The sequence below is a fragment of the Pleurodeles waltl genome, chromosome 4_1 (genome assembly GCF_031143425.1).
Source record: "Pleurodeles waltl isolate 20211129_DDA chromosome 4_1, aPleWal1.hap1.20221129, whole genome shotgun sequence".
In the NCBI taxonomy this organism is placed as follows: Eukaryota; Metazoa; Chordata; class Amphibia; order Caudata; family Salamandridae; genus Pleurodeles; species Pleurodeles waltl.
In genome coordinates, this window is record NC_090442.1 from 903,332,491 (window position 1) to 903,344,650 (window position 12,160).

The window sequence follows — 12,160 nt, forward strand, 5'->3', positions numbered from 1 at the left end:
CCCCGCAAACCACGCCCGCAACCTCGGCTTCATCTTGGACCCTCTTCTCACCATGACCAAGCAAGTCAACGCCGTGTCCTCCGCCTGCTTCCTCACCCTCTGCATGCTCCGCAAGATCTTCCGCGGGATCCCCGCCGACACTAGAAAAACCGTGACCCACGCCCTCGTCACGAGCCGCCTGGACTACAGCAACACCCTCTATGCTGGGACCACCGCAAAACTCCAGAAACGCCTGCAACGTATTCAAAACGCCTAGTTGTTCCATCATGTCTGGCACACTGCGGTTTCTCAGCACAAAACAATCATGGACTGATCCAGGTGAGATGTATTGGTCTGCAGTACACACCAATTGAATGTTCATGGGGTGGAAGTTCTTCCTTTTTCTGTACACCTTTTTACAAATTCTTGTGGGGTGAGAGCTACGTGGGTGCCATCAATGGCACCTTTCACACGGGGAATGTTGGCGAAGGTATAAAAGTCTGGCTTGATGGCAAGTAGTTCAGCACTTTGTTGTACAAATGCATCCAGGAATCTGGTCAGGATAAGGCAAAACATTGGCTGATAAAACCTTGCACCCATGCCCACTGTCACCTGAAATGAGCCCTTGGCCAGGAAATGGAGTACAGAGAGCACTTGCACTTCAGTAGGGATGGCATGCTGATTCCGATTAGCCGGTCTCAGTACTGGATGTAGTAATGCACAAAGTTCATGAATAGTAGCACAAGTGAGTCTGTAATTGATAATGATGTGACATTCCACCATGGTCTCCAAATCAACAAGTGGTCTGTACACAGATGGGTCTGTACACTCCCTCGCCACATGGGTCTGTACCCAGGAAGAGTAGAGAACACATGTGAGGGGACACAAATTAATTTGCACAACATGTTGTGTATTCAAAACTGCTGTCAAACATTTAGGTGACACATAAGCATTGTAGGATGTTAAACTGGAGTGACTTGTCCTAAGTGATACATCTGGACTGTTGTGGTGAGTAAATAGTATTTTGGGCATGCGTTTGAGTGCTGGGGTCCATAGGGCCTGCATGGAACCCATGACCAAATAATAACTGCGTAGTAATTTGAAAAATTTCAGCCCCCTATCATCCAGATATGTAGCAGTGGAAGTGACCTCATACCGCTTGCGGTTGTCGTAATGGCGTAAGGCAGTGTTCACCGCCATGCACCCATTCATTGGTTAACATGGCTGTCAGTGGGGAATATGGGCCTATCATGATTGCTGCCGGCGGTGACAGTGCACACCGCCGCGGAGCATACGCCATTTCGTCACCCCAGGTTCACTTGACTCCCGGATTCCGTGCATGCAAGTACTCCACTAAGTGTGCTTCTGTGTGTAGGAGGCTGGCCTGGCTTATAGTGGGTACCTAGTGGTACTTACACCTTGTGCCAGGTCCAGTTATGCCTTATTAGTAGATTAGAAGCTTTCTAGCAGCTTAGGCTGATAGAGGTAGCTATAGCAGAGCAGCTTAGGGTGAACTAGGAGACATGCAAAGCTCCTACTGTACCACTTATATCACTTAGCACTATATCATAAGAAAACACAATACTCAGGCGGTCATTCTGACCGCGGCGGTCGGCGGTCGCCGCCCGCCAAGCGGTTCCCGCCGAAAGACCGCTCCGCGGTCAAAAGACCGCAGCGGCCATTCTGGCTTTCCCGCGGGTCCGGCGGGCGACCGCCAGAAGACCGCCGGCCGGCCCAGCGGGAAAGCCCCTTCAACAATGAAGCCGGCTCGGAATGGAGCCGGCGGAGTTGCAGGGGTGCGACGGGTGCAGTGGCACCCGTCGCGATTTTCACTGTCTTCAAAGCAAACAGTGAAAATCTTTGTTGGGCCCTGTTAGGGGGCCCCTGCACTGCCCATGCCAGTGGAATGGGCAGTGCAGGGGTCCCCAGGGGCCCCACGGCACCCGTTCCCGCCATCCTGGTTCTGGCGGTGGACACCGCCAGAAACAGGCTGGCGGGAAGGCGGTCGGAATCCCCATGGCGGTGCTGCAAGCAGCGCCGCCATGGCGGATACCCTGGGCCAGCTGGAAACCGGCGGGAAACCACCAGCTCCCCTTTTCTGACCGTGGCTTTACCGCCGCGGTCAGAATCGCCCAGGAAGCACCACCAGCCTGTTGGCGGTGCTTCCGCCGCCCTCCGCCATGGCGGTCATGGACCGCTAGGGTCAGAATGACCCCCTCAGATTTACTAAAAATAAAGGTACTAGTGACACTATGCCAAAAGTATCTCAGAGGATATACTCCCTTAGGAGGTAAGTAATATACACAAAATATACACACAAACCAAAATCAGGTAAGTAAACAGTTAGAAAAGTAGTGCAAACACTGTAGAATACAATAGAATGCAATAGGACATAATAGGTCTACAGGCAACACGCACCATATGCTCCAAAAGTGGAATGCGAACCACAAATGGACCCCAGGTCTAGTGTAGTGTGTAGAGGGTCGCTGGGAGTGTAAGAAAACACTAAGGGTGTCCAAGATACCCCAACCCCAAGACCCAGAAAAGTAGGAGTAAAGTTACCCTACTACCCCAGAAAGACAGTAAAGTCGAGATAGGGGATTCTGCAAAGACAACCACTGACTGCAAAGCACTGAAGATTGATTTGTGGACCTGAGGACCTGTAAAGGAAGGGGACCAAGTTCAAGAGTCACGCAAGTGTCCAGGGGGGCAGGAGACCACTAAACCCCGGATGAAGGTGCAAAAGGGCTGCCTCAGGGTGGAAGAAGCAAAAGATTCTGCAACAACGGAAGGTGCCAGGAACTTCTCCTCTGATCAGAAGATGTCCCAAGGCGTGTTGGAGGATGCAGAGTTGTTTCCACACTGAAAGAACACAAACAAGCCTTGCTAGCTGCAAGAGTCGCAGTTGAGGATTTTGGGAGCTGCCAGGGCCCAGGAAGGACCAGGAGATCGCCCCTTGGAGAAGGAGACAGGGGGGGCACTCGGCAACACAGAGAGCCCACGCAGAAGCAGGCAGCACCCACAGAAGCACCTGAACAGGCATTCAGAAGATATGAGCATGGCAGTCATCTCAGCACAACAAAAGGGGGTTCCACGAAGTCAGAGTCCAACTCAGTGAGTTGGACAATGCAGGACGGAGTGCTGGGGACCTGCGCTATGCTATGCACAAAGGAAGTCTTGCAAAAGTGCACAGAAGCCCTAGCAGCTGCCGTTCACGCAGTACACAGGATTAATGTCTGGCGTGGGGAGGCAAGGACTTACCTCCACCAACTTTGGACAGAAGGGCCACTGGACTGTTGGGGACACTTGGATCCAGCTCCTGTGTTCCAGGGACCATGCTCGTCAAGATGAGAGGGGACTCAGAGAAATAGTGATGCAGAAGTTTTGTGCCTGCGTTGGCAGGGGGAAGATTCCGTCGACCCACAGGAGATTTCTTCTTGGCTTCCAGTGCAGGGTGAAGGCAGACAGCCCACAGATCATGCACCACTAGGAAACAGTCGAGAAAGCCGACAGGGTGAGGCACTACAATGTTGCTGGTAGTCTTCTTGCTACTTTGTTGCGGTTTTGCAGGCGTCCTGGAGCAGTAAGCGGTCGATCCTTGGCAGAAGTCAAAGAGAGAAGTGCAGAGGAACTCTGGTGAGCTCTTGTATTCGTTATCTGAAGAGAAACCCACAGGAGAGACCCTAAATAGCCCTCAGAGGAGATTAGACTACAGAGAACGGTAAGCACCTATCAGGAGGGGTCTCTCACGTCACCTGCTGGCACTGGCCACTCAGAGGTGTCCATTGTGCCCTCACACCTCGGCATCCAAGATGGCAGAGGTCTGGGACACACTGGAGGTGCTCTGGGCACCTCCCCCTGGGAGGTGCTGGTCAGGGGAGCGGTCACTCCCCTTTTCTTTGTCGAGTTTCGCACCACAGCAGGGCTGGGTGGATACCTGAACCAGTGTAGACTGGCTTATGCAAGGAGGGCACCATCTGTGCCCTTCAAAGCATTTCCCGAGGCCAGGAGAGGCTACTCCTCTCAGGCCCTTAACACCTATTTCCAAAGGAAGAGGGTGTAACACCCTCTCTCAGAGGATATCCTTTGTTCTGCCTTCCTGGGGCTGGGCTGCCCAGGCCCCAGGGGGGCAGAAACCTGTCTGAGGGTTGGCGGCAGCTGTAGCTGCAGAGAAAACCCAAGAGAATTAGTTTGGCAGTACCCGGGCTCTATGCTGGAGCCCCGGGAATGCATGGAATTGTCCCCCAATACCAGAATGGTATTTAGGGGACAATTCCATGATCCTAGACATGTTACATGGCCATGTTCGGAGTTACCATGGTGATGCTACATATAGGTATTGACCTATATGTAGTGCACGCGTGTAATGGTGTCCCCGCACTCACAAAGTCCGTGGAAATTGCCCTGAACAATGTGAGGGCACATTGGCTAGTGCCAGGGTGCCCTCACACTAAGTAACTTTGCACCTAACCTTCACTAAGTGAGGGTTAGACATATAGGTGACTTATAAGTTACTGCACTGTAAAATGGCTGTGAAAAAAGATGGATGTTATTTCACTCAGGCTGCAGTGGCAGTCCTATATAAGACTTTTCTGAGCTCCCTATGGGTGGCAAAAGAAATGCTGCACTCCTTAGGAACCTCCTGGAACCCCAGTACCCTATTTACCTAGGTACCATATACTAGGGAATTATAAGGGTGTTCCAGTGTGCCAATCAGATTTGGTAAAATTAGTCACTAGCCTTCAGTGACAATTTTAAAAGCAGAGCGAGCATTTAAACACTGAGGTTCTTTTTAGCAGAGCCTCAGTGATACAGTTAGGCACCACACAGGTAACACATATATGCCACAAACTTATGAGCACTGGGATCCTAGCTAGCAGGATCCCAGTGACAAATATCAAACACACTGACAACATAGTGTTTTCACTATGAGCACTGGGCCCTGGCTAGCAGGATCCCAGTGAGACAGTAAAAACACCCTGACATATACTCACAAACAGGCCAAAAGTGGGGGTAACAGGGCTAGAAAGAGGCTACCTTCCTACACTGTGTCCTGACTCCTGGAAAAGGCATGAGTCACAGGGGAAAGGGCCCCGGCTTTCACCACAGAGGAGCTGGAGAAGCTGGTTGACAGGGTCCTACCCCTGTATGCCAAGCTATATTATCGACCAGAGCTGCATGGATACGTGTGATGGTTGTGGATGGCTGTATGCACATGTGCACGATTTGTAACTGCACAGCCATTGAATGCATCACATTCAGTGTGAGTGAGGTGCTGGAATGCTGTTTTAGGTGTCTGTCCCATAGGGGACGCATGGCCAGCGGTATCAAAGGTGCTTTTACTGACCTCAGTGTTTCTTTTCTGTGTCTCCCCTACATGTCAGCGCCCCCCTCAGAAGAGGGGACTCTGGAAGGCCATCGTCAGGAAGGTGCGGACCCTGGGGTCTGCAACCGGTGGAGCACCCACTGCAGGAAGCGGTGGGAGAACCTGCAGCGCTGGGCGAGGAAGACCTGCGAGGCCCAGCTGGGGGAGTCCTCCCAACGAGGAAGGGGTGCCCGTTGGGCCGTGACCCCCTAATGCACCGCATTCTGGTGGTGGCATATCCAGACCTGGATGGGCGCTTGAAAGCTGCACAGCAGACACAAGGGGGTGAGTACCAAGACCACATAATGCCTCCTTGTTGGATGTCTGAGGGTGCTGTAGTATGTACGCTGTCTAGTGGCAGGGACTCTGACTGTTGTCATTTAGCAATATGGCCCCCATGGGCAGTCGGATGATAAGAGACAGGTCTGCAGTACTTCAGGTCCTTCTGTAATGTGGGAGATGGTTGTATACCAGGGTTGTGGCCAGTAGTCAGGGACATAGTCATGAATTTAGCTGTAGGTGCTGAATGTTGGTGTAGTAGCTGAGTGAGAGTATGGGTGAACCAGATATGTACATCCATTCAGTATTCTCTCTCCAGTTTTTCCTGTTTTGTGTCCCCACCCCTTTACTCATGTGGTGTCTGTGTACAACAGCATCATCTGACAAGGGAGCAGTGGCACCGGCAATTGAGGATGCAGCGGCCCACGGTTCCAAGAAGGCAGAGTCTACCGATGCGAAGGGGACCAGTGGGTTGGAGGGCAAGGGGAGTTCCATGGGGGAATCAACTGCCATTGGAGGTACTGACTCTGAGACCTCCTCCGACGGGACCTCCCTGACCCACCCAATCTTTGACAATTTCCACCAACCCCATACCACCCGTGCCCGCTCAACCAGAAGGGTGGGCGTCTCCTTCGCCCCTGGCACCTCATCACCTGCCCCAGTCAGCCCTGCTGCCCTCACGAAGAGGCTATTGACCTCCTGAGGACCATCTCTGTAGGGCAGACAACCATTGTGAATGCCATCCAGGGGCTAGCATCCCAGATGCAGCAATGCAATGCAAACCAGGGTGGCATTCACGGTGCCATGTCTGGCCTACAGAGATCTTTTTAGGCTCTGGCCCCCTCTTTGACAGCAGCCAGTGTCTCTGGTCTTTCCGTCCCCCCTCCAACCACCTCTGCCCCTTCCAGCACCCCACTCCCTTCACCCATCACAAGCACATGTTCAGACAGCCATGCACACACCTCAACACACAAGAAGCACACAGAGAAACACAAGCACCACACTTCCCACCACAGGTATACGCACAGCTAACATACAAAGGCACACACAACAACATCCACTTCCCCCAATGTGTCCACCTCTTCCACCTCCCTGTCTGTCACCTCTACATGCACACTCACAAGCACTGCACCCTCATTCTCTGTTGCTGACCCCATTCTTGCAGTCACCACAACACCAGACATCCATTCATGCACCCTGGACACCACACCTGCACTCACCACAATGACTTTGAGTAACACTTGCAGCACACTCACCAAACTAGCAGACACCCAGACAACATCCATTTACACTGGCAGCCTGTCTTGTCCAACTGTGTCCACCCCTCCTCCTCCCATTACACTCAGAAATTCACAGACACACACCCAGCACACTTCCACCACACCTCAGCCTACTGTTCAGGCACCTGCATCCATGTCATGCACACCTACACCTGTTACAACCACTCCCTCTACCTCCACTCCCACACCTTCCTCCAGGTCTACCCCGACTACCCTAAGAAACTTTTCCTATCCTGTGTAGACCTTTTTGAACCCACTGGCCCACCCCATCTCATCCCTAAACATATACACCTGTCCACTCCTTCCACGTCCAAGTCCGCCCCTGTCCACCCTTCCCATTCCTGTGCACCTTCTCCAGTGAGCCAGTGAGCAAGAGGCCCTGTGCTGGCCCTGGACCATCTGCCACCCCCCGGGTCCAAGCCCACTCCCCCACCTTCCAAAGCAAAACTAAAACTCTCTCCACCTCCCAAACGTAAGCCCAAGCTCAAGCCCCCCCCCAGACATAAGTCCCCACTCCCGCCACTCCCTGCCCCTGTTCCCTGAGGTGCTTAGCTGCCCCATTGATGCCCCTTTATGGTGGAGTACCATGTGCGCATGTGGGAGTCAAGTTCAGGCCATTTGGGCCCATCAGCCTTTTTGATTTCGACTGGCCAATGGCCTCATTTGAACAATCTGTTGCTCCTGGAGCTTAATAAAGTGTGGTGTGCCTAGTGTTGCTGCTGGCACACTCTGGATCCGTGGTTCCTCATTTCATTGTGGGGAGGGGGTGTTGTGCACATGTGTGTACTTTGGGCAGGATGTCTTGGCCTTGTCTTGGGTAAGTACCTCTTGCTCAGGTGTGTATGCCTTGTGATGTTGTGAGGGGTTGTGGGTGCATTGAGGAATGGGTGGAGAGGGTGGATATGTCACTGTGCCCTTTCATCCCTTGTTTAGTAGGTTGCAGTACTTACCGTCGCCGTCTTCGTTGGCGGTCACAGACCCGGAGGTATATGACAAGGAGCAGCACTGGCATGATTTCCAACTCTCTCTCCATGCCTGCTTCGGTGTGTTGTGTGAGCCTCCAGTGAGTGTTTCCTTTTATTTTGTTTGTTTCCACCTGGCTTTGAATGGCGGTGGTTCCCACCCCGGAACTGATGGCGGTCTAGTGCTTCATTATTTGTTGGGCAGGTAGGGCCTTTCCGTCGGCCTGTGTGTGGCCTCTTCCATTGTTTTCGACTCTCCTCTGCTGTCTGTGAGTGTTTTTCAGACTGTCTGTTTTTCATGTGCTTTATTATTTGGAGGCCCAGACTGCCAGCCTGTTGGTGGTAGCTACCCCCACTGCCGGCGGTGCGGTCTTTCCCACCGTGTTCATAATGAGGGCCTATGACTGTTTGCTTGATATTCAAGTCTGACCGCTGTCAATTTGGTTTCACAAAAATTGTGATGTCTGTGGTTGACCCTTGCATTGCCATCTTCCTTGGCCATTCCTCTTCCATGATCAGTGTCAAAGAGGGCACAACCCTTTTCTGCTCAAATGGTGAAAAACTTAGGGACTGATTTGAGGAAAGTGGTATCACCCTTTCCTTGCATCCCTTAGCCCCCTCCCCCCCCCATGTGTCATTGTATCTAAGATACGGCACACCATGGTGGTAGTTAGGGAAACTAGCTTAAAAATTTCTGATGCTAGTTCAGAGCTTTGCAGGACTAGCGTCAAAAATGTTGATGCTAATCCCGGAAATCCCATTGAGGCCCCACTGAAAACAACACAGGCATAATGTAATGCAAAGGCTTACAAAGTGGCGCAATGCCTGCATTGCGCCACTTGGTAAGACTGTGGCACCAATTTTGAACTCATTGGGCCACATAAGTGTGAAAAAAATGATGCTAATGTGGCGCAAGGAGACGCTAGGGGCTCTTAAATCAGAGGTAGACAAAGGAAAACATAATGGTAGACACTCAAGTACAACATTTGGCCCTGCCATGATGTTTTACTGGAAGAACCAACAAACACCTATTTGGTCACAGTGGTTGGTTTATGACAACTGTTGGGTAATAGAACTGGTAACTTTGAAAGTGAACCAGACAAGACAACCAAAAGGCGCCAGCTAGATTATAACAAGGCATGTGTAAATTAAAAGAAAACACCTGTCATTCGATCGGTAAGTAAAATGGTGCGAGGCCAAACTACACGGATAGTTGCAGTCTTGTAAAACTATTTCCTCCTCCTCTAATCATTTTTTTCCTTTTTCTGATATGAAGAAAGTTGAATATAACATGGACTGTTGCCAGCGGCAATTCCTTCACGACAAAAATTGCCTTTGCATTAAAGGCTCTGATCTCTTTTGTTCTTCGCCAAATGGTGTTTTTGTAACAAAGTAAGTACAAGAAAGCCCATGAGTTGCAGACTCAGGGGAGAAAAATTAGCTCATCACTTAATCCCCTTGGAGTGAAATCAGCCTTATTTAAATGCTCTCACTTATCATTGTCCTTTCAGAGTGTCTGGAGTGTTAACTTAGGCTTTAGCATGGAATAATCATGGCTTATACACATAAAACAATGCCACAAACACTTCAAAGTGAAATGGAGACATTCATTTGTGCATTATACGTGTCCCTAAGTTCCCCTTTCGATATTAAATACCCGTAAGAGTTGCAAGCAAAGCGAAATATCAACTAATGCATGTTTCTTCTTTAAAGATGAATCGGCTCTGAAACTGAAATAGGCCAATTTAACAGTGACTATATCTTGAAAAGAAAACGAGGCAACCTTCTGAAATTAAGCTTGTTACTTTGTTTTATCTTCATGCTTGAGAGGTTTGGCTTTGTTGAGGCGCTTAAACGGTACATTTTAAGACATGCCTAAATCGATCAGGCTGCATTCTGCTCAGTGCTTTGATCTTGGTATACAAATCAGACTATTGTTATTTACACAGTTTGTGAAAAACAAGTCTCCAAAAAGGTGCACTTGACTTTAATGAAAAAGGCCTTTTTAAAAACAAATCATCTTTGAAAAAGTATTTATGAAAAATTACATTTTTCTACCACCAAATCGCAGAAGTTGCTTATTTCAGCTTAATAAGTGTTTGAAGTCTAATACCAACATGCTTAGATACGTTCTGTAACACTGTTTCTGGTGGATATGCTATATAACTACAACATACAAGCACCACCTACAATGCCGGACATCAGTTTCTTTATGTACAACGTCAGGGCCCTCATGAAACAGAGACCAGAAAGCTATTGGTTCGTGCCAGTGTGGAGATCTCTAATTTGGGATATTTTTAAATCTGTGACGAATTGTCAACTGCGAAGATTTGTAATTCGGCTGTGAGGACATTGGCTTTAATTTAACGAAGGGCATTTGTAGATGTAAAACTTTAGCTGTCTATTTAATGACCACGATGAATTAAGCATGTTTTTTCATGTAGGGTCCTAAGGGGCACCAGCTCAGTGTCAGGGAAAGTGTCAAACCCATTAGCCCTTGTAGGGCAGTATGATAATTGCCATCATCATATTGTGGGGATAATTCATACCCACCATACCCACCATTGCTGGACTTAGCTCTCTCTGCATGGACATCCCCAAACTCTTTACCTTCACCCTGCTGTTTTCTGAACCCATTTTAGTTGGATTTTAGGACTCTGAGCACTTTGCCATTGCTAACCAGTGCTAAAGTGCTTACACCATCTTGGCACATTTAATTCACTTGTAAGTCCCTAGTAAAGTGGCACATTTAACCAGGGCCTGCATATTATTAAATAGTATTAGTGAGCCTGCAGCACTGAATATGCCACCCACTTATGTAGGCCTTTTAAACATGTCTCAGGCCTGCATGTGAAGTTTTAAACTTTTATTTTAAAGTGGCAAAATAAACCTTTTGTAAGTCCTAAAACCTCCTTTTCAATACATATAAATCAACCGAAGGGTAGGTCCTAAACTGTCCATAGGGCAGAGTGCAGTGTATTTAAAAATGTGCACATGTACTTTTAAATTTCATATGCCCCGGCAGTGAAAAACTCTTACATTTGTCTTTCACTGCTGCAAAGCCTACCTCTCTCTTAGTCCCCATGTCATACAATGACTGCTGAAACATTTTCTCCAGTGTTAGTGGCCAGCCAACCACATTGTTTCTGTACTACATGTCCTTCTCCCAAACGATGATACAGAAGCAACACATCAAAGTAAAAGCCAATCACAAACAGCTGTTTTGGAATTGTTGATACTGTGGTACTCCTGCAGTTCCCAGAAGCCCATATATCTCTAACATTTTCTCATGGTTTAACCCTTCATGACCTATTTGCTAGTTTCTTGAAAATGGCTGAGCAGATTTACACTAAATTACAACAAGCACACCTTCACAATAAAAGTTATAGCTTTATGCCAAATTAAGTCTATTTGTGTTCAGCAGTTTTTCTGTATTAGACATCCAACTTTCCCATGGGATTTAAAATGGGAAATCATACATTTGGCCCTCTTCACTCCCTTTTCTTCACTCCCTTTTTTTAGACCCTTACTTGACAGATTAGCATATATCTTTCCATGAAGGAGTTAAAGTGGGTGAATTTCTTTTGGAGGAAGTTGGTTTGCAATCTTTGGAAGAACACAGAAAAGGTTTGGTGCAGGAAAATGCTATGTTAAAGTCTAGACCACTAAACTACATGGAATAACTTGGAGATGTGATGGAGAACTACCATTGCAGAACTGGAAAATGGGACAAACACTTAGGAGCAGAGCTCATCAACAAACTGCTTAAATAAACCCAATTACTGCAGGCAGCCAACACCATTGACGCACACTGCCTTTAGCCATGCACAGTATGGTTGTGGCCCTAGAGCCACAAAGAAGGCCCTGCACCCAATGCCTCGTGGGCAACCAGCCAACTGCCATGCATGGCCATTAGCCATGCACAGCGAGGGGTTAGCAGCTATTCCAGGTCTTCAACTGTCCCCATTTTCCAAACCACATGAGTGGCCGAGGCACTGTAGATGGTCAACCACCCCTGGTGTTGCAGTGCCCCAAGACCCACTGCTGGAATGCTGAGGGAAAGCACATTATTCCCATTTGGGTAGGTATTATGGCTCAGCCACTGGGTTCTTGGTTGGTGCCAGAAGCATCCTCTGTCCCTGTCCAGATACAGAGAATCAGACTGTCCTCAGCATATGCACCAGTCTCTGGGTTTGGCACATGTACAGCATTTCACATCTCATCTACAGATAGAGCAGGGATTAAAGGTACAATGAGACAGTTTATCAGTTAATCTGTAGAGGAATAAACTTATG